Source organism: Vespula pensylvanica, chromosome 2, assembly GCF_014466175.1.
Source record: "Vespula pensylvanica isolate Volc-1 chromosome 2, ASM1446617v1, whole genome shotgun sequence".
NCBI lineage: Eukaryota > Metazoa > Arthropoda > Insecta > Hymenoptera > Vespidae > Vespula > Vespula pensylvanica.
Genome location: NC_057686.1, coordinates 10,997,186 through 11,017,185, shown reverse-complemented (window position 1 = coordinate 11,017,185; position 20,000 = coordinate 10,997,186).

The window sequence follows — 20,000 nt, the reverse complement described above, 5'->3', positions numbered from 1 at the left end:
GAGAGCAAGAAAGAGAGAGCGAGAGAGAGAGAGAGAGAGAGAGCGAGAGAGAAAGAGAGAGAGAGAGAGAGAAAGAGAGAAAGAGAGAAAGAGAAAAGGGTCAGGAAAGGGTGGATTCGTGGATGGTGAACGTTGTAGGGATAATGGTAGAAGAAAGATGAAAATGGCGAGAAAAAAAGAGTGAGATAGAGAATAGGGTTGGATTGGGTAAGGGATGAAAATGAGGAAGGGAATCCAGCGTTTGCCGTCTTTTAATTTTAATTAAAGAAGGACCTACAGAAAGAAAGAGAGAGAGAGAGAGAGAGAGAGAGAAGGAAAGAAAGAAAAAGAGAGAGAGAGAGAGGGTGACGAGAACTCGTGAAGCTTCCATCTGGCTTTTACAGGTTGTTGGAAAAACAGATGCTTTTCGTTTTGCACGAATATTTTTCTTCTGAATTTTCTTTATTTCCTTTTGCAGCCTATTTAATTCAATTACTTATTATACGTTCACTTGCTATTAATAGTAAAGATAATCTGACAATTGTTCATAATTCATGTTTCCTTGTACATTCTTAATTAACGTACTTGTACTACTTAATCGATCTAAGATGGTTTGTTTATGTCTTTATTAACAAACGATAGATTTTTAAAAGATTCATTCTCTTTCTGCTTTCTGTTTTTTGTTTTCTTCTTTTTTTTTTCTCCGTTGTCCAAGGTGAGCCATTACGAAAGGATCCGTACATTAAAGTCCGATACTACTTTTCCTTCCCATTAGGCGGGATAGCACGAATCTGAAGATATGTTTCTAGTTTGAAAGCCGAACAATAGCCCTGGCTAGCTCCCAGCATTAAGGCTCATTCACAACGGTCGTTATCGCTAACACGCTTGCAGTTATTGTTGGATATTGTTCAGAATGCAATGCGTTTCTAGGAGAGAGGGCCGACGGTCATTGCTGCCCTCCGGCGAGAGAGGAAAGACTGGGGGTTGCTTTGCACCCCTTGCATTGGCGCACCCCTCGTCGGTCAGGTCGATATGCGTGTACACGTGGGGGGGCACAAGTTGTGAACTGGCTTGCCTGCTAACTGGACTTGGAGTCGAACGTTGGCGAACAAAAAAAAAAGAAGAAAAAAAGAAAATTGCCAAAAATCTCTTCCATTCGTTTTACATTCTTATCATTTTCGAGAATCAAAACTCGATATATTTTTCTTTTGAAAAGTAATCTATGAATTTGAACTGTACGATGTTACGAATTAATACAAATCTTTAGTTTTGTTTGAGATACCTTTAACACGCTATAATGATTCGTATTTATTATTAACAAATATGAATATGAATATATATATATATATATATATATATATGTATGAATGTATCTTTATGTAACGTGTCATAAAAATTTATACTTGTTTACAGGATGCTTACACCGTCGTGATAGCTTCGACGTCTGAAAGTGCGTCTCCCGTCGAATATATTTCTCAAACGAAAGCAAGGTACGTTCGATGGTGATGTATCTCGAACGGTATACTCTCAATTTATATATCAGATATATATATATATATATACATACATACATACATACATACATAATACGTAAATATATCCATCTTTTTTCCTTTCGTCCAATTTATCTAACTACATAAAAGCTGATATCCTGATTCTCGATTTAGGAATCTTAATGAGATGTAGTATAATATCCTTGACAAAGATAAGAATGTATTCGAAAGACGATAGAAGTGTCATGGCAAAGAGAATATCACAATTCTGAAGGAATAAGGAAGGAAGTCAGGATGTCGGGTGGACCTTGACAACCACCCAACCATCACAGATACAACGAACGCTCGATCTCTGCTTCTTCCTCATTCTCTCCTTCTCTCTCTCTCTCTCTCTCTCTCTCATTCTCTCGAAGCATTTAATCCGTAACTTTGGCGCTCGGTGTCCCCCGGGGGTGCGTTCTCTTTGGTTTTCCGCGCGCAACAATAAGTTTTCTCCCCCAGATGCAAGCCTGTCAACGAGGCACAATTGGCGGGAGCGAGGGGGTGAACGGTGAAAGAGAGGAAGTCGGGATAGAGGTGGTGAGTTCTCTGGTCCCGCGTTTTACTCCCACTCTCACCTCCCACTGTCCACCCTCTTTCCACCCTACGCCGTACTCCGAGCGTACCACCGTAAACCCCCTACACGTTGCTCCCAACTCATCCCATTCCCTGTATGCCGTGATTGCACTGCCCGGGAGCGATATTGGGGTGCGTATGGATCGGCAGAAGGGGGTGTACTTCGCCCTCTATCTTCTCCATTCTGTCTCTCTCTCTCTCTCTCTCTCTCTCTCTCTCTCTTACTCTGCCGTTATATCACTGGGTATATATCTTCTATATACCTACTATGTATTTGACCGACCTTCTCTAACTTCTCCGACTCTAGTTTCCTGCCTTCGACTCTTGGGTTCAACCTATGTCACCTACTCCACATCCTACTTCGTGTCTTCTTCTCTTTCTTCTTTCTTTTCTTTTTCTCCATCTTCTTCTTCTTCTTCTTCTTTTTCTTTTTCTTTTTCTCTTTCTTCTTCTTCTTCTTCTTGGATAGGATGAGGGACTTTATGGACGAGGGTGACCCAAGGAAGGAAGGAAGGAAGGAAGGAAGGAAGAAACTCGGTAGAACTGCCACGTAGGAATTACCGACATCGGATACGCCAACGAAGGCGAGCATGCGACTCGTGCTCGAGCAGCCACCCTTAAGAATTTTCCTACGACAACGAGGAAAGTAATCCCGGACTGCTGATATTCTTCGTCGGAGGGGATTGAAATATTTGGCGAGGTTTTTGAAAGGGGAAAATCTACTTTTCAAACGTCTTATTCTGAATGAGTTAACGTTACGTATGTAAGGTACGTAGGTATGTATGTACATGTATATACGTATATGTGTGTATGTGTTCCTCTCTATGTACGTATTTGCGTGGATAAGACGAACGACTTCGTTTTCCTTCCATTTTTTAGTAAGAATTTTCTTTCCGTTGTTGAGAAGAAGCCAGCACGCACGAAAACGTCGACTCTTTCTTTATTTCTCTCTCTCTCTCTCTCTCTCTCTCTTTCTCTCTCTCTCTCTCTCTCTCTCTTTCTTTCTCTTCCTCTTCTTTTCCACTTTCCATACGGACGGTGGAAAAAATGCTATAACAAGAAGCGACGTCGTACGCGTTACTCCAACACCGTGCTCGCATTATCGTCGAAATCGATGCTTTCAAGCATGCACGATGAAAGAAATGTCCTCGGCTCGAACAGATCAGGAATTCTTTATCACAGTCGTCGATTCCAGTCGCGACGATGCATTCCATAATCGCATTCCTCTGATTATTTTGTCGAGTCTCTTCGTAGATATGGGTACGTACCAACATACCGATTGTATTATCAACGATAACACCTCGGATACTTCTTTCTTCGTGATCTTCTTATACGAGCTAAATGGAAAGTATCTATGAGAATAGAACGAGCAGGATTGGGATGGGGAAAAATGGGAAAGGGAAGTGCCGCGAACGATTAGACTCTCCCTAAACTCCATTTTCGTTGAACGCATCTCCGAAATTACTGATATTAGATATCTACCTAAAGGACGGACACACATCCTCCGAAGTAATCGTGCCTGAGTAATTGACTCGTCCCTTCGTTCGTTCATCCCCTTTATTCGTAGAAAGGAGAAGGAGTTACCCGGATTATCGTTCTAGTCCAAGGAATCGTACGTGCCCTCCATTTGTGAATCAGAAAGTCGCTCGATAAAAGATAAGACCTAGCTAAGAGTGAAATTTTGTTCGGACGTCAAAAGAGAGAAACTTTACTTTTGTAAGAGGTAAATGGTAACGAGTACGTTGAAAACTTTCTAGGGTTCGATCAAAGCTTTTGTTCCTCTCACGATGAACGATCTCTTTCTCTCTCTCTCTCTCTCTCTCTCTCTCTCTCTCTCTCTCTCTCTCTCTCTCTCTCTCTTACTCCCTTGTACGCGATGGATGCATCTCATCTCTGTTAACCCGCGAACAGAACGTTTCCATCGTGTTCAGCTCGCACAGTCGCATTCCTCATTAAGCCGGTGGACGTCGCGAGCGAGCTGCAGCGGACATTAGCAATATTGTACATCGTCACTCTGGAGCGTACGAAGAGGACGTACAATTTAGTCGTTTGCTCGGTGACAAAGGGTACCTTCAGGACGCGTTCCTCGTTACACCGACGCTCGCTAGCCAGGGGATCATTGTCCAGCGTGGCTGACTACTCACGAGAGGAGTCTCTACGTGCATCTATGTTTATTTGTGTATGGGTATGTGCACGTCTATGTGTACGAGTACGTTCATGTATGACGTATGTACGTAGGTAAAGAGAAGCGATAGAAGAGAGGGGAAGGTGGATTTGAGTCGTACATACGAGGACACATTGGGTGATATGACTATTCGTGCTCCGTTTTCATCCTGACCTAAGCGAGCAACCCCTCTATCCACCGTTGGCTCCTCTAACCGGTCACACTTTGTACCGTGTGGTCGTGGGAGGTAGTTAAAGGGTGTGAGGCTTAGAAACGAAAGAGAGAGAGAGAGAGAGAAAGAGAGAGAGAGAGAGAAATAGAGATAGAGGAAAAAGGGGTGCGGCGTTTTGCGGACGAGGTGTAGGAAGGGAGAGAGATAGAAGGGCGCCAAGTATCCCTCCTAACTCTCTAGCCCCCGGGGGTGAAGCCAGGCTGGCACATTGCTAGTGGAAATGCCGTGCCTTGAAAGCAGGAGGGTCTACGGATATTACGAACAGGACGTCGAGATATCCAGCCCCGTCTACCGACCGACCAAGGACCGACCGTCGAAGCTAAGGGGTGAAAAGGCGCCCGAAAGGCGGCTAAGGGTAGAGAGACAGATATAACGCACCTACACGAGCTCCTTCAACTTCTACACTTATACTCCTATACTATTTTACAAGAAACGTAACTCTGACTTGAATTTCGAGCGACCTGCACGCATCCAAGAAGTCGACGGAGGGCTCGAAAAGTGAACGAGCTAGGTTTGCTGGAGGGTTGTAGAGAGAGCTTGTGGAAAATGGGGAGTGGAAGGTGCTGCTGCTACGTTCTACTACGAGTAAGCGAGAAAGCGAGAGAGAGAGAGAGAGAGACAGAAAGAGAGAGAGGGAGAGAGAGAGAGAGAGAGAGAGAGAGAGAGAGATTAGCTTCCTTGGTTATTAATAAACGTTTCGCGCGGACCATGATAGCGCGTGTAATGGAACGAGGGTAGTTTACCCTTATTACCTCCCTCCTCCCGTCGTTACCTACTGCCGTTGTACCAACGTTTCGTGATCGCGCTACCTCTGTCCAAACTCACACCGACTCCCATCCAATGCCCTCCCACCGACTGCTACTGCTTACCTCTTTACTACCTACCGGGATTATTTACTTTTCCATTAAGCGAATGAAACTTCTCTCGACATTTTGCCATTTCAGTGTTTTTTTGGTTAGCTTACAGTCACCTACTCGGATATTCGTTGAAATAGGAATAAGAGGAAGTAATTTATAGATATACATACATACATACATATATATACATATATATATACATATATATATATATATATATATTTGAACTAATCGTAAATAAAATAGTATTAGCTTCGTTAATCACGCTTTTGTATCTCCCGACCATTTCTGTCGATTTGATAATTTTTCAAAGAGGTTTATGTAATTTCACGCTCAATGTTCGCAATACCATCGTCCCATTGATGTTTCCGAACTCATACATTTTTTTCAATCGTTCGATCCGATATTCGATAAAGTGGAGCTATCCTCTCCATTCACCGAGCATTTCACCTCGTTGAAATCCCCAAAGTTGCGGCGCGGTATCTAATCACTTTTTAAACTTTCACCTCGAGGCTAATTGTTCGAAGAGTTCGTGAAAGAAAATAAGCTGATTAAAACATCAGTAGGATTAATACAGCGGATCAATTTTGAACGGTATTTGTGTCAACGAGAAGAATGCACGATGAAGAAATACTGGGTTAATTTATCTCTGAATAAAAGTAAAACACGCCGATCCTTAAATTATTTTTTTACCAACGATCTAATCGTTCATACAATACGAATGATTCGTGTAACGTTTTATTGACAAGCCAACAAGAAATCTATAAGTAAAGCGATTTCAGAAATCTACCATATTGTTACCACTAATGACGGTACGGTATCCTTATTAATTTCGACACTTTCGATTCCCCTGTTCAAATCCCCCGACTCGTTTCGTTCCTCTTGTTATCGACGATGCTTTCGTCGCCACCCTACCTCCGTTTCCACCCTCATCCACAGGGATCGTTCACCGTTTCCCGTTGTACTCTCTGCTGCCAGGAACGAGAATTGTGGAAAAAAAGAAGAAGAGAGAAGAGGAGAGAAAAAAAAAGAAAGAAAGAAAGAAAGAAAGAAAGAAAGAAAGAGATAAAAGGAGAGCAGGGGCAACCGCGAAGTAAGACGTGGCGAAAATACATCGTCGTTGTATATCTTCCTTGACCGTCAGGGGCATAACTCCAGGATGAATCAGTGCTTCTTGGACCACCGCACTGGACCCACCCTCGCAACTCACTCTCTCTCTCTCTCTCTCTCTCTCTCTCTCTCTCTCTTTCTATCTCTCTTTTATCCACCTCTGCACCCTTCCTGAACCTTGCCTCGCCAGCATTACCGCCCTCTTTTCACCCACCGCCCCCTAGAGCCATCAGGGTAGAAGAGCGGAGCAACCCTCTACCCTGAACCTTCATCAACGGGTCGACCAACCCCACCTTTATCAAGAACCCCCAGCGCAGAAACACCCTTCTTCCCTTCCTCGTCCCTAGCCTTTGTCTATTCCTCTCTCTTCCTCGTTGCCGTTCCTTCCTTGCTTTTCATCCCCCCCTTTCTCTCTCTCTCTCTCTCTCTCTCTCTCTCTCTCTTTCTCTCTCTCTCTCTCTGTCTCTCTCTCTTTCTCTTTGCCATCTTCTCATCTTTCCCTGTGGACACCCCTTGCCTCGCTGCTTCTCTTGCTCTCCCTCTGCATTTCCTCCCCTACATCAACCAACCTCCTTTTGCCATCGTGCTTGCTACCTCTTGGACCCTAGATTAACGGAACCCTTGCTGCCTGGAAAAGGGAACTGCCTCGACTCACCTAGTATAATGCTCTTGTCACGCAGATAGTAAGATAAAAGAGACGGACGAAATCGTTCCGTCGCTTTGTCCCTTCTGTTCAATCATTCGGATTTTATACGATAACATTTCTATATCATAAAATGAATATAAGAAAACAATATAGAGATACAACGATCGATGAGATATTACCATCCAACACCTTTCCCTCGAATTTCCGAACTAACTTTGAATATTTCAAAAATGCTACTCGTTTTTTCATAAACAATGGTCCGCGCCAGTAGCACGAGATATCGATTTACAACGTATGCGCACGGTTGCGCGTTTGGGAAACACCATATGCTCGTTCCTAGTGTTTATCTCGGCTTCGTATAATGACTAGTCGGCTATTCCAAATATTCATTCATATTCTTGCGTAGCTACTACTATTTTTTTTCTCTCCCCTTTATACATATATAAAGATATATTGATACGTACGTGAGTATATTCGCTAATTAAACTGTCACGGAAAGTAAAAACATTAAAGACAATAAAAAGCTTGACGCACGTAGTTACTTGGAGCACGAAGGATCGATCGTTTCGGATTCGAAGAAAAAAGAAATGATCCGTTTGTACGTCGATCTATCGGAGAGAGAGATCTATCGTATGTCCTAATGCGTGTATATGTGTGCGGACGCGCCTGCGCAATACACTGAGAAGAGAATTTCAAAGCAGACTGCCGCGCCGCGTCGGATCGATGAGCTCGAAATTGAAAAATAAAAAAAAAATAAAAAAGAGAAGAAAAAAGTAAAAAAAAAAAAGGAGAGAAAAAAAAACAGAAAAAAAAAACGAGAGAAAAGGAAAAAAGAATATTATATCTCTGATTGAAACAGAACTCGTCGTTGTTCGAGTACACGCGGAAAAGTCGTCATTGTTGGTCCCTTTTCTTTGTGAGTCGTATCGTGGTCCATCGGTGTGCCGTTGTGGTTTTAACGCCTTCCCTCCATTCGAGTCAGCTTGAACCCTCAGCCGTAGTATAAAACGTATCATTGAAAGGCAATTAATTACCGGGCTAGCCATTTAAATATTTACAAAGGAATACGATATTCCGTATCGGCGAATGCGTCTCGCGCTGTCAATATTTGTTGCATATTGTAACGGCCCGTTGTCGGGGTACGACGATAAAACATGAATGATGAAATTTTAAACAATAACGCCTATACGTGATCTCCTATGATTTTACAGGTGCTCGCGCAATGCCACGGTACCGAGGGCATGTTTAAAAGCGACCGAGAGTTTTCGAGCTCGCGTTTTAAACGTCGCCGATGTTGAAATTTTCCATCGGCCTTTTTCCCCTTCCTCCCTTTCCCCTCCCCTCCCCCACCACCCACCAACCCACCCAACTGGTACATTTCTACTCTAGTCCTCGATTCGAAACGATCGAAAATCCCGAACGGATAAACGCATTTCGCTAAGCACGCGCGAACGCACGGCTACCACCGGTGTTCGCCATCCATTAAAATAGGGAGAACGATATGTATGTAGGTATATCGTGATAACAGATAGACGCGTGCGACATAACCCACATTCGTAGGCATTGTAACGTGGCATAGGTGTATCGAGCAAGAGGTAGAGAATGATGAGAAGGAATAGGAGGAACAGGAGGAGGAGGAGGAGGAGGAGGAGGAGTAGGTAGAGGTGGAGGTGGAGGAGAGTAGCGACGTTCCTGCAGGGAAGGTGTTAGGGTTTCGAAGTAACGACGGCGTATCTGCTGTTCAACCGGTCGTGGTCATATTTCAAAGTCCCTTTAGGGCTACCGGAGCCCTGGACAACGGCCCAATTTCATGGCGATGCATCGCTACCTGTGATTATCAGCGCGTACCATGTTCGCCGGTCTGAAGCCCAATTCTGCGTCTACAATCAGCCTGACCGACGATATGCGGCGTACATGTACGTCCAGGTTCGCGTAGGAGAGACCAAGAGAGAGAGAGAGAGAGAGAGAGAGAGAGAGAGAGAGAGAGAGAGGAGAGAGAGAGTAGAAGCCGAACCAACACGGACGACCACGGTTCCCAGTGTCTGTCTGTACGTAAGCTGGTGTGTGTATAAGCCTCGTAGCGAGCGAGAAGGGTGAAGCGAGGAAAGGGAGAGGGTGGTAGAGCGTGTGGTTTGTCCGTGCGTACGTGTGTGGCTATATCTACCACTGTGGCTTGCGTCCATTTTGATACCATACTCGCCTATATACCAGATGTATGTAATCGAGTACATAGACAATACATATGACCTATGTACAACCTGGCGCGGGCACATAGGTAGATAGGGTCGGTCGTCGAGTGGTTAGAGGGTTTACGGGGGCAGCAGGAAGAGGAGGAGGAGGAGGAAGAGGAGGAAGTTGGGGGAGGGTGAGTCGGAGGTAGGCGATGCAGGCGGTAGGTGGATGAAGGGTGAAATAGAGGGGAAGGTGGTGAACGTTCCAGAAGGGTGGGTAGAGGTGTGGTTGCTTTAGAGGTGCGTTGAACCCAACGCAGGTAGGTTGACATCAGTGTGCCTTGTTCCATTGAAACGTGCGAAATCCATGTGAAATTCGCTCGGACCACCTTCGATCTACTCTTCCTCGAAGCCGGGCTCTCTGCCGTTCAGTAGCCCATCAAAGAATTACTATCGCTGCGGCTAGGCGAGAGATCAGAGATCAACGTGACTTCGATTACGCTCCATCCCTATTTTGTGAATTACGATGGAGAATGGAAAAAGGGAGAGTAGCTTTTGCGGTTATCACGTGCTCGAAAAACCTTTACCCATTCATGCTTTCCAATAATTATTTTAAAACTGGAATCGTACATTTATTTCCCTAAATAACGAAGCACGAAGCATAAGCATAGCTTCGTAATAAAGTACTGAATTGGTACATAATCGTAATATAATCCAAAGCTACTCCTTCTTCAACTGAATTCGAATAAACAAGCGTAGAGATTATTAGCATAGTAGTATTTACAGCTAGGAAAAGAAAGAATAAGAAGAAAAAGAGGGTAGTTCTTGTTTCGCGTTACTTGCAAGTTTCAACAATTTTTCCGAGGGAGCAGCGTTAATTCGCTCGGTGATTGCCGCGGCGAAGCGAGTACACATCGCGGTTTCCCACGAGATACCGAAGCGCAACGAGAGCGGAACGATCGGGAAGAGCGAAAACCGTACGTCGTCGCTATCGCTGCCGCTGCTGTTGCTACTGCTACTGCTGCTGTTACTGCCACTGCCGCTTCTTCTTCCGTTTTTTTGAGGAGCAGAAAATGTTTACTTGTTTCCCCGTAATTCTCCACGCGCGTTCCATACCGTCCTTCAGTTCCGCATTCACATCGGAGTGCGTAATTCAGCTGTACCTAACGCTGGTTAAGGGTGGTTCAGGGTGGCGGTGGGTCGGTGGGTTGATCGTGGGTAGTCGCGGTTGCGAGAGAGACAGAAATGGAACAAGAGAGAGAGAGAGAGAGAGAGAGAAAGAGAGGAAGAGAGAGAAAGAGAAAGAGAGAGAGAGAGAGAGAGAGAGAGAGAGAGCAGAGAGTAGAGTGGCAGAGAGTAGGAGGATGAGGAAGAGGAGGTGGAAGAGACATCGGGGGTAGCGAAGTGGGCGAGAGCGGATGGGTGAGTTTTGGGGTGGTCGGGTTGGCTGGGTAGAGAGACCGAGAGGGTGGTAGGAGGGTGACTGGAGGAAGAGGTGGCTCGGTTGTTTGTGTGTCAGCCGCGTTGGGACCCTCTTCCCGTCTTCCCCGACCCTCTCGTATCCCTGTTTCCTACTCAACTATCCCCGCAGAGCGCTGCATAGGGATGCTTCTCAGTGTTGGTAACGCGTCTGCACGTGTGTCCGTTTCTATATACGTCTCTCCTATGTATTACACCTTACAAACATCACCTCCATGTACTGCAGCTACCCTATGTGTCGGATATGTAGCTAATACATGGAGAATATTGTACCTCTCTCTATCCATCTCTCTTTCTCTCTCTCTCTCTCTCTCTCTTTTCCTCTCTCTCTGTCTCTCTTGCTCTTTCGCCTCTGTACTCCTCCCGTCTCTAACTCGCACGCATGGTGAGGGTTACCGCGATTTTGCGTGCGTATGTATACGTATGTACGTACCATATACATGAACTTCCTCTCTCTCTCTCTCTCTCTCTCTCTCTCTCTCTTGCTTTTCAACCCTATAGTATTCTGTCTGTCTCTCTCTCTCTCTCCCTGTCTCTCACTGTCTCTTAGTAGGGTGGACTGGCGAGGTGGAGCTTAAGGGTTGAGACATACACATTGGGAATAGGGTTTACGAAGGACAGGTATTCTCAGCGACATGCACACGATCGGTTACCAGTTGCGTAAGTACTACGACGAAGGGACCGATCTCTATGTGTACTAACGCAAATGCTATATGCGCGCGGCACTCGAATACATTCCATTGAATGTAGGTTTCAAGAGTAAAGAGAAGAGTATGGGGTAGAAGGCCGCCGACAGAAAAGTGCGAGTTTTAAATCGATCATGATCGAAAACGTATTCACATTCACCCGTCTTTCCTATGTGTATTCCTAAGTATTCGTTCGAACTATAAATCATATCTTCGCGATCCTGACGATGAGCGGTGCTCGAAATCGAATGGACGAGGAGTCACGATATTTCATTGTTTTCGAAAGCTTCGCATTCCGATGGTCGTTCGCGCGATCGTTAAACCCCTTCAACCAAATTTGTCTTTCTGCAATATATTATATATATATATATATATATATTTGTATATATATATATATATATATATATATATATATATATGTAGTAATGACCATTTGTATTGACTGGCCATGGTCATTTTAGCAGCAACAAAACATTAAATATTATATTGTATACGATGGAATAGTAACGATCATAATAATTACATCCGGTGTGATTCATTCTCGACTAATGTATGAACGTATGGGTATACATTTACGAATAAGATACATATATGTAATTATATGTATATATATATATATATATACATGTGTATGTGTGTGTATGTGTAGTTATATATATGAATTTATAGATATTTATCATAGTTAGTTGAAATATAACAATGTTTCTGATATCCTATTACTGGATTGTCTGATAGCGCGATGTTAGAGATAAATATGTTATTAATAGGTACTTAAACCAAAGTTGAGCGAGGGATAAGAGTGCGAACTATTAAGAGAAATAAAAGGATAGAAGGAGTTAATAGATATCGCACTTTCGGTTCTTCCACTATTTACATACTTTCGTACATATCGCAATGGGTGAAGTCGGAACAGGGAATAGGTAGATAGCTACATAGATGTGTACATATGTACATATATATGTGTGTCTGTGTATATATATATATATATGTATATATATAGTTGTGTGTGTGAACATATATATATATATATATATATATATATGCACAATGTGTAAGAGGAAAGCAAGGAGAGAACGAGGACGAAGAGGCGGTCGGAAGGTGGTGCGGGTTGAGAGAGAAAGAGTGAGAGTAAGAGAGATAGAGAGAGAGAGAGAGAGGGAAAGAGGGAGTGGGAGAGGGTAGAGAAGGAGGAAGACACCCTTCCCTCTGAAAGGTGGAAGGCATTTCAGCCGAGAGCACGTTGGCTCAGCTGTGTTTTCTGTTCGGGGGTGGTTGCGGCGTAGCGGGAGGGCTGTGTGCCGATGGGGATGGGATGGGAAAGAGGTAGAGGGTGTGTGGGTGGTTGGGACGGTTGAGTTAGGTAGATGGCTGGCTGGCAGGCTGGCAGGCAGGCAGGCAGGCAGGCAGGCAGGCAGGCACGCAAGGGTACGTCGAGCTACTGCTAGAGGGGTGGATGGTAGATGGGTGGTTAGAGTGGGTGGTTGGGTGGCTCGGTGGACTGCTTTGAACTAAGCCGGGCTAGAGGTGGAGTATGCTCGGTGGTTGGCGAAGGGCAAAGGGAAGGAGGGAACTGTGGGAGGAGGTTGAGGGATGGAAGGGCGCGCTCGGTGGGTTCAGAGGGGTGGAGAGAGAAGATTGCTACTGAACATCGGGTGCCGGTGCTACCGCTGCTGCTGCTGCTCCTGCTACCGACGCTGCTACCAACGCTGCTTCGGGGTGTGGGTTAGCAAAGGTAGGGTGGATATGGGGTGGTAGTCCTGGACACCGCAGCCCACCTAACTACAACGTGGCTAGTATCCACTGTTCTAAATAATTCCGCGGTACGATTGCTGCGGGCTTCGGAGCTCCACCTGCCGACAAATCCGAAATCCACATATGCTCGCGATTCTGTGTTTCTACCTATGTACGCTTTGTCTAAGAGAGATAGAGATAGACGGACAGACAGAGAAAGAGAGAGGGAGAGAGAGAGAGAGAGAGAGAGAGAGAGAGAGAGATCATTCTGTTAGCACGAAATCGTTAATAATAGCTTTCTCAACAGTTTCGATCTAGCAATCCAACGAATTTGATTCTTTTTCATTTGTAGATCGATACGTGTATACAAAAGCATGGGAATAAATAGAATATAGATATATAGGTCTCTTCTCACTTGGGGTTCGATGTTCGCTATGCGCTGGAAAAATAAAAAAACAACGACCCAAAAAAAAGGATACTTTAAAAAGCGACGAGCGCGTCGAACGGGCGCAAATTGATCGTGTTACACACGTCGTTTAGCTCAGCGGAGTGCCCTGATCTTCGTCGCGCGTGTTCGCGATTCGACGGGGAAGACAAAAAAATGGGTCAGCGTGTCTCGGCAATTTTCAAGGTTAACGAAAATCGATACTTACCGCGCGTTCGGGAGCTACGTCACGATTCTTGCTTCTGACACCGCTATTTTTTTCCGCTCACCCTACTATTCTCTCTCTCTCTCTCTCTCTCTCTCTCTCTCTCTCTCTTTCGCTCGCTCTTTCGCTCGCTCTTTCGCTCGCTCGTTCGTTCGCTCTCATTTTTTCCATTTTACGTAGCCAGGCAAAATACAAATTCCGTCTATGCTTACCTACGTATACGATACTACGCTTCCTAGTTTCTCATCTACGATGGCGAAGAACCTCAGACCTTTCCTCTTCTCTTCTCTCCATTTACCAAGTATACTACTACTATTACTACTACTATCGACTTCCTCCGAACCTCAACGTCGAACGATGAAAGCCGGTTCGTCGGACAAGAGAGGAGGCTTCTCGCGGATTAAAAATAACTAAAAAATGAAGTAAAAGCAGGTTTTATCGAAAGAGAGAAAAAAAGAAATATAGTACTTATGTATAGTATATATAGGTATATATATATTTCGTAATACATTACTATGAAATTTTTCATTCGTATATATGTAACTATGTCGGCGAACATAACACGTTTTAGAAACGATTTTTAAATGTCTGAGGTTGGCCCATTTGACAATACAGTCGCAGGATTTTTTCTTCTAATAAACACATACGTTTCGTGAACGTTTATGTATCTAACCAAGCTCACCGAGATATCAAAGGTGCACAAAGAACGGAACAAACGATTTCACCAACTTTATACGGTCGCGTATCCTCTAGTAAAATGTACGTACCTATGTATCTATGTATGTATGTACTTACAATATATACGAATCCAAACATAAATGAGTATGTACGTGTGCACAAGCGCAAAGTTACTACTGTTGGTTGAAATGGGTAGCTCTAGAGTATATGTATGTTTTCGTATTTGTGTGTGTGTGTGTGTGTGTGTGTGTGGTGTGTGTGGCGCGTGGTGGTGTGTGTGTTAACCACGTATGGCGTTCGTACTCTCGCAGACAAGTCTTGGTCCAGAAGATATTTCGTAGAGGGGTCGGTCCAGGTCGAATCCTGAGGGTTGCTCGTACTCAACCCTCTGAATCCTCGACATTACCTCTCCGTCGAGTCGAAGGTAAAAGCATCTCCTTTACTCCACCTTCGTAGGAACAGCCCTGCAACTCAGACGAGACCCTCTATGCTCTTGGTTATCCTAGTTCCTCGTCTCGAGCGATGGCTCAGAACAACAATCGAACTTGTTCAATCAAGGATCAACGATTAACAGAGAAAAAAGATGATTCGATTTCTCGATCGATACGCATGATCGACAATTCATTTTACAAAGGATCTTTTCCTGATTAATTAAAAAATTATATGTCAAATTTATAAGATTTTTAATATGTAAAGATTGATATAATAGGAATTTATTCGACGATCGAAGTGACAAATTGAATCATTAGCAATGAGTTTTGGAATGAAAAGTTTGAACTTTGTGCTCTATCATTGTTTATAGCTATCGCTAGTTTCACCCCGCGTACCTTCCGCCAACAATTTCTTCTCGCAAAGCCCTCCTTTGCCTTTGCCACCGGTACCGGAGGCGGAAAGTACCTATCTTCGGTGCTCTAAGCCCAAACACTCGCTCGCTAACCATTCCACTACGCGCCTACTATCCTGCAACGAGGCGATATACTCGTAAGTATCTCTACTCGCTATCTAACATCAACGCCTTGTGTTGCTTCCTACCATCTTCTCTTTTCCACGCTTTCTCAGTACTTGTTTTCCGAAACATTAAAAATTTATACGAATAATGTAGAAAAATGATATTTACATTTGTTAGAAAAACGAAAAGAAAATATTGAATGAATCGATCGATCGAGCGAATAAGAAATTAAAAGAAATCTATCGCAATCGTTTCATATTCTTTCGTCATTGATAGTTTCATTCGCATTATGCAAATGATAAGAGTATTTTGCTACTCGATTAGATTCAAACGTAATAACTTTGAAGAAGGCCTTCGGCCAGAAAACGTGAAGGCCATTCTGTTTGACGTCGAAGTGAATCGTCGAACACACCCAACGTGAAAGAGAACGTAGTTACGTATGTATGTACGGTGACTGCTCACGAAAGGGGTCTTAAAAATAATGTTTACGGTCCGCGAAGTGACTCTAGCCTACGGGGAAGGAAAAGAAATGAATGTCCTTTACTCTGAAGTGCTGGTCTCTCTGTTTTCTACGTGTTTTAGTAAAGAAAAGGAAGAAGAAGAAGAAGAAGAAGAAGAAGAAGAAGAAGGGGAGGAAGAGGATGAGGAGGAGTAAGAAGAAGAAGAATAAAAGAAAAAAAAAACAGAAGCCACGCGACGAACGTTGTTCATTCGTTCGCTCTCACAGTTTTTCTTCTTTATTAATTTCTTCATTATCTGGCAGCGATGCGGGACCACATAATACACGGGAGACCGAAGCATAAACTACCCGAAGGCAGAATAGAATACCGTTGTGCCGTCGCACCCACGTATGGCGTGCGTCGTACACATTACCCGCTTCGTGTGCGGTACTCGACGTTTACGCGAGCGCACCTACGCGGCGAATACATATACTTATGTATACGTAGATGGATGTTTATATGTAATGCTCACATCTACGTAAGAGTAAAATACGTATATGCTTGCAAAGGATCGCTCGAATTTGCTTGGAAAAATGATACGGTTCTCTCACCGAGAAATTGGGTCATCACTCGCACGATTTTTCTTTAGTTTCTTGAAAGAGGTAAATGCTGGACAAAAATATTCTTTTAATCTGTTGCATATGATTACTATCGGCATAAGTTTTATCCTCTCTCTCAGACAGATTTATTGAAAGCCGTTGCTATTACGATGTTTCCCGATACTCCGAAGTTCATTCGATTACGAGTATATATAGTCAGAAAAAAAAAATGAGAGAAGAAAGAACGAAGAGAGTTAATGAGTTATCGTTCTATTTATGTACATTTGTACATATGTATATCTACAGGTAGATAGCAATGAGTTCGGTTGTATCTTCCATTTTACACACCTAAACCATCCCCATATCGATCGACGCGGATACGTAGTTCCCGACGCGACGACTACAGAGCAACGAGATGGATAGATAGATCGATCCGGCACGCTCGCGATATTCTCGGCTAGAAGTTAGCTTTTCCATTGACGGTCGTATTGTCTCTAATTGGTACTCGATATACCGTTGTGTACGTATACATAGGCGTTTCACTAACAAGTGGAAGTTAGAAAAGGAAGGTGCGTACAGTGGTTGGCAAGAGCACCACTGCTTCGATCTTTAATGCTTACTCACGCGTACTTACTCCTGCGTATATCGCGTTCTCCACGATTCAATGAACACAAGCGCATAGGACGATCCTACTCCTACTCTTCTCTTTCTCTTCTTCCTCCTCCTCCTCCTCCTCCTCCTCCTCCTCCTCCTCCTTCTTCTTCTTCTTCTTCTTCTTCTTCTTCTTCTGCTCTTTCTTCTTCGAGTAAACAGTCGACGTCACACGATCCTAACTCGCTCATAACTTAAACCGTTTTTATGACTTTTCCAAGAAATTGTTGTTTATGTTAGATCTCGAAATTTTATTTTTACGATCAGTCAGAGGAACAAGAGTATAGATCCGAAAATTTCATACTGAGCACCGCTGGATTCGCCATGTTGGCTACCATGGCGTTGGTTGAGCTCGTGACGGAGCTGTTTCCGGTACTGAAGGGCAGAATAGGTATATCTCTATATAGTATATATATGTATATACTATATATCTATATATACATATATATATGTATATAGAGTTATACATATATACAGGTATATACGTATGTGTAGATATAGAGTATAGCTTGCAGGCCCTCACCCTCGTTCAACCCACCTCAACCACCCCCTGCAACTCTCCCTCGTACCACTGTGCTGTGGGGGCCGTTAGAGGATTGTACGGGGGTAGAGAGAACCCCGGGAGGGACAGAGGGAGAGACACACAGAGGAAGAGCGAACCAAAAGCCGGGAGAGAGGGAAAGCGAGCAAAATGGCCGCTTTCTCTCTCTCTCTCCCTCCCTCCCTCCCTCTTTGAACCTGTAGGTGGATCGTGATATCACGGACCTTCGTAAGTTCTCTCCTGAGTTCCCCTAGAAACCTTCAAGGACATCGCCTTGGATGGAGACCAGAACGACGAAGACGTTGTTGCTGGCTAGTAGCGTGTAGAAAGCAAGAACGACGACGAAGAACGTAACCGTTCTACGATGAGAAACTTGAAGAGTAGCTGCGGAGACTGACTATAAAGACGAACGAAACTTGCTTTACGAAGATGTTTCGTGGACGATGAACGCGTTACTGATAAGGCAAAGAAACAACTTGGCGATGTCGGCGAAATACTAAACTTTGCCAACATTTGAAATTTCAAACGATGTTTCTCAATTAAAGGAAAAAAAAAATAAATAAATAAATAAATAAATAAATAAAATTAATAAAGAAGAAAAAGAAGTATAGATATGTGGAGAAACGATTTGCGCATAAAGGGAGAAATATTGCCTCTATATTTTTTTCACTACAATTCGTAACTTTATTCGTCTAACGGGAAACGCATTACCAGCAATAGTACCAGCAGTATTCCACTGCACCACCAAATACCTTCTGCATACTCGCCGAAAAGGGAGAAAGGGAAGCGTGTACGGAATGCATTAGGGGTGCAAGGACGAAAGAATTAGCGGGGATATCCACGTACTATCTGTTTCATCCCTCATTTCCATAAAGCAAACGAGTACTCGCGTCTCGCTAAGAAAAGATATCTCTTTGTGTTGCTCCGATCCTTTCCCCCTTACCTCTACCCGATGATCCTTTCCAACGTTCTACTCGTCTTGGCAAGGTAATTAGAGTGTCTCACGTCTGAGATATCTATCCTTGGATCGCGAACGAAGTTGGGAAGGGTAGTCGTTGAGGTAACGTCGACGGTGGAAAACAATTAGAAGGGGGAGAGGAGGAGAGAGAGAGAGAGAGAGAGAGGAAAAGAAGGAGAGGGAAAGAGAAAGAGAGAGAAAACTGCGCTCACCCCATCGTTCTATTCGCTTCCACCCTTCGGCCTCCTCCATAGGCACGAGGACGTTAAATAACCAATAATCGAGCGTCGCTCGTAAAATCTTCATTACACGCCGACGCTCCAATAAAATCCTCCACGCACTAATTTCCCTGGCTCTCATCTCGATTTACCCCATTTTCGCTCAAGGGGGTAGTACGAGCGACCGTAGTCTTTTCTCTCACTCTCTCTCACTCTCTCTCTCTCTCTCTCTCTCTTTCTTTCTTTTTTTTCTCCCTCTCTATTCTACGTCCGTTACACTTTCCAGGCCCCCAGGATCGCGGTCATGCAAAAAGGGGCTTGATGAGCCGAAGGAAAGGAGGAAGGAAAGAGGTCGAGGGGTCGAGTGAAAATCGTTGAGTAAAACAATCGCTTTATCGCATTATTTATCCACATTTGGGACGTGTAACTATCTGTGCTAATATTAATTTTGTTTCTTTTCTGGCATGTAAATGGAAATCATAGAGTGAAAATTGAAAATAACGTTTTCTAATCTTTTAATCGTCTTTCTTTTCGAGGACAGAAGATATGTTTCTTTCTAAGATCCAATGAACGTTCACATCTATCTTTCTTCTTCTTCTTTTTCTTTTTCCTTTCATTCTGCTTTTCTCTTTTATACATTTTTATTGGTGTTTCCATAACGTACGAAATTACTTTACCACGAGGTAAGAACGCGGACGCGAAAAGCGTCACGCGATTAAAAAAGAAGTCCATCGGGCAGCTTTAACATCGATCATCCCCCTAACACCGAAGACTTTTCAAACGTCCGTCCATAGTTTCAGAAGAGGTATATACAGGTTATTCTCTAACACGCACGGCCAAACTCGTCGATCAGACCACTTCCATCCATTTTCCTTAAACTCCCGGAAGTTCTCCGTATTTCGTTTCTCGTTGAAAGACCGAAAACAAAAGACAAAACAAAGTAGATAAATAAATAAATAAGAAACAAAAAGAAAGGCACAAATGAATAAATAAAGACCAAAAAAAAAAAAAGAAAGAAACTCAAGACTACCGAAAATCCCTTCCGCTCTTTCCGTCACCTGTCCAATCCCTTTTCACCCATCCGCTTTCAGGTTTCAGGCAACTCTACCATACCTATTCCGCTCGTTAACGAAGCTTCCTCCTAGTTAAATAA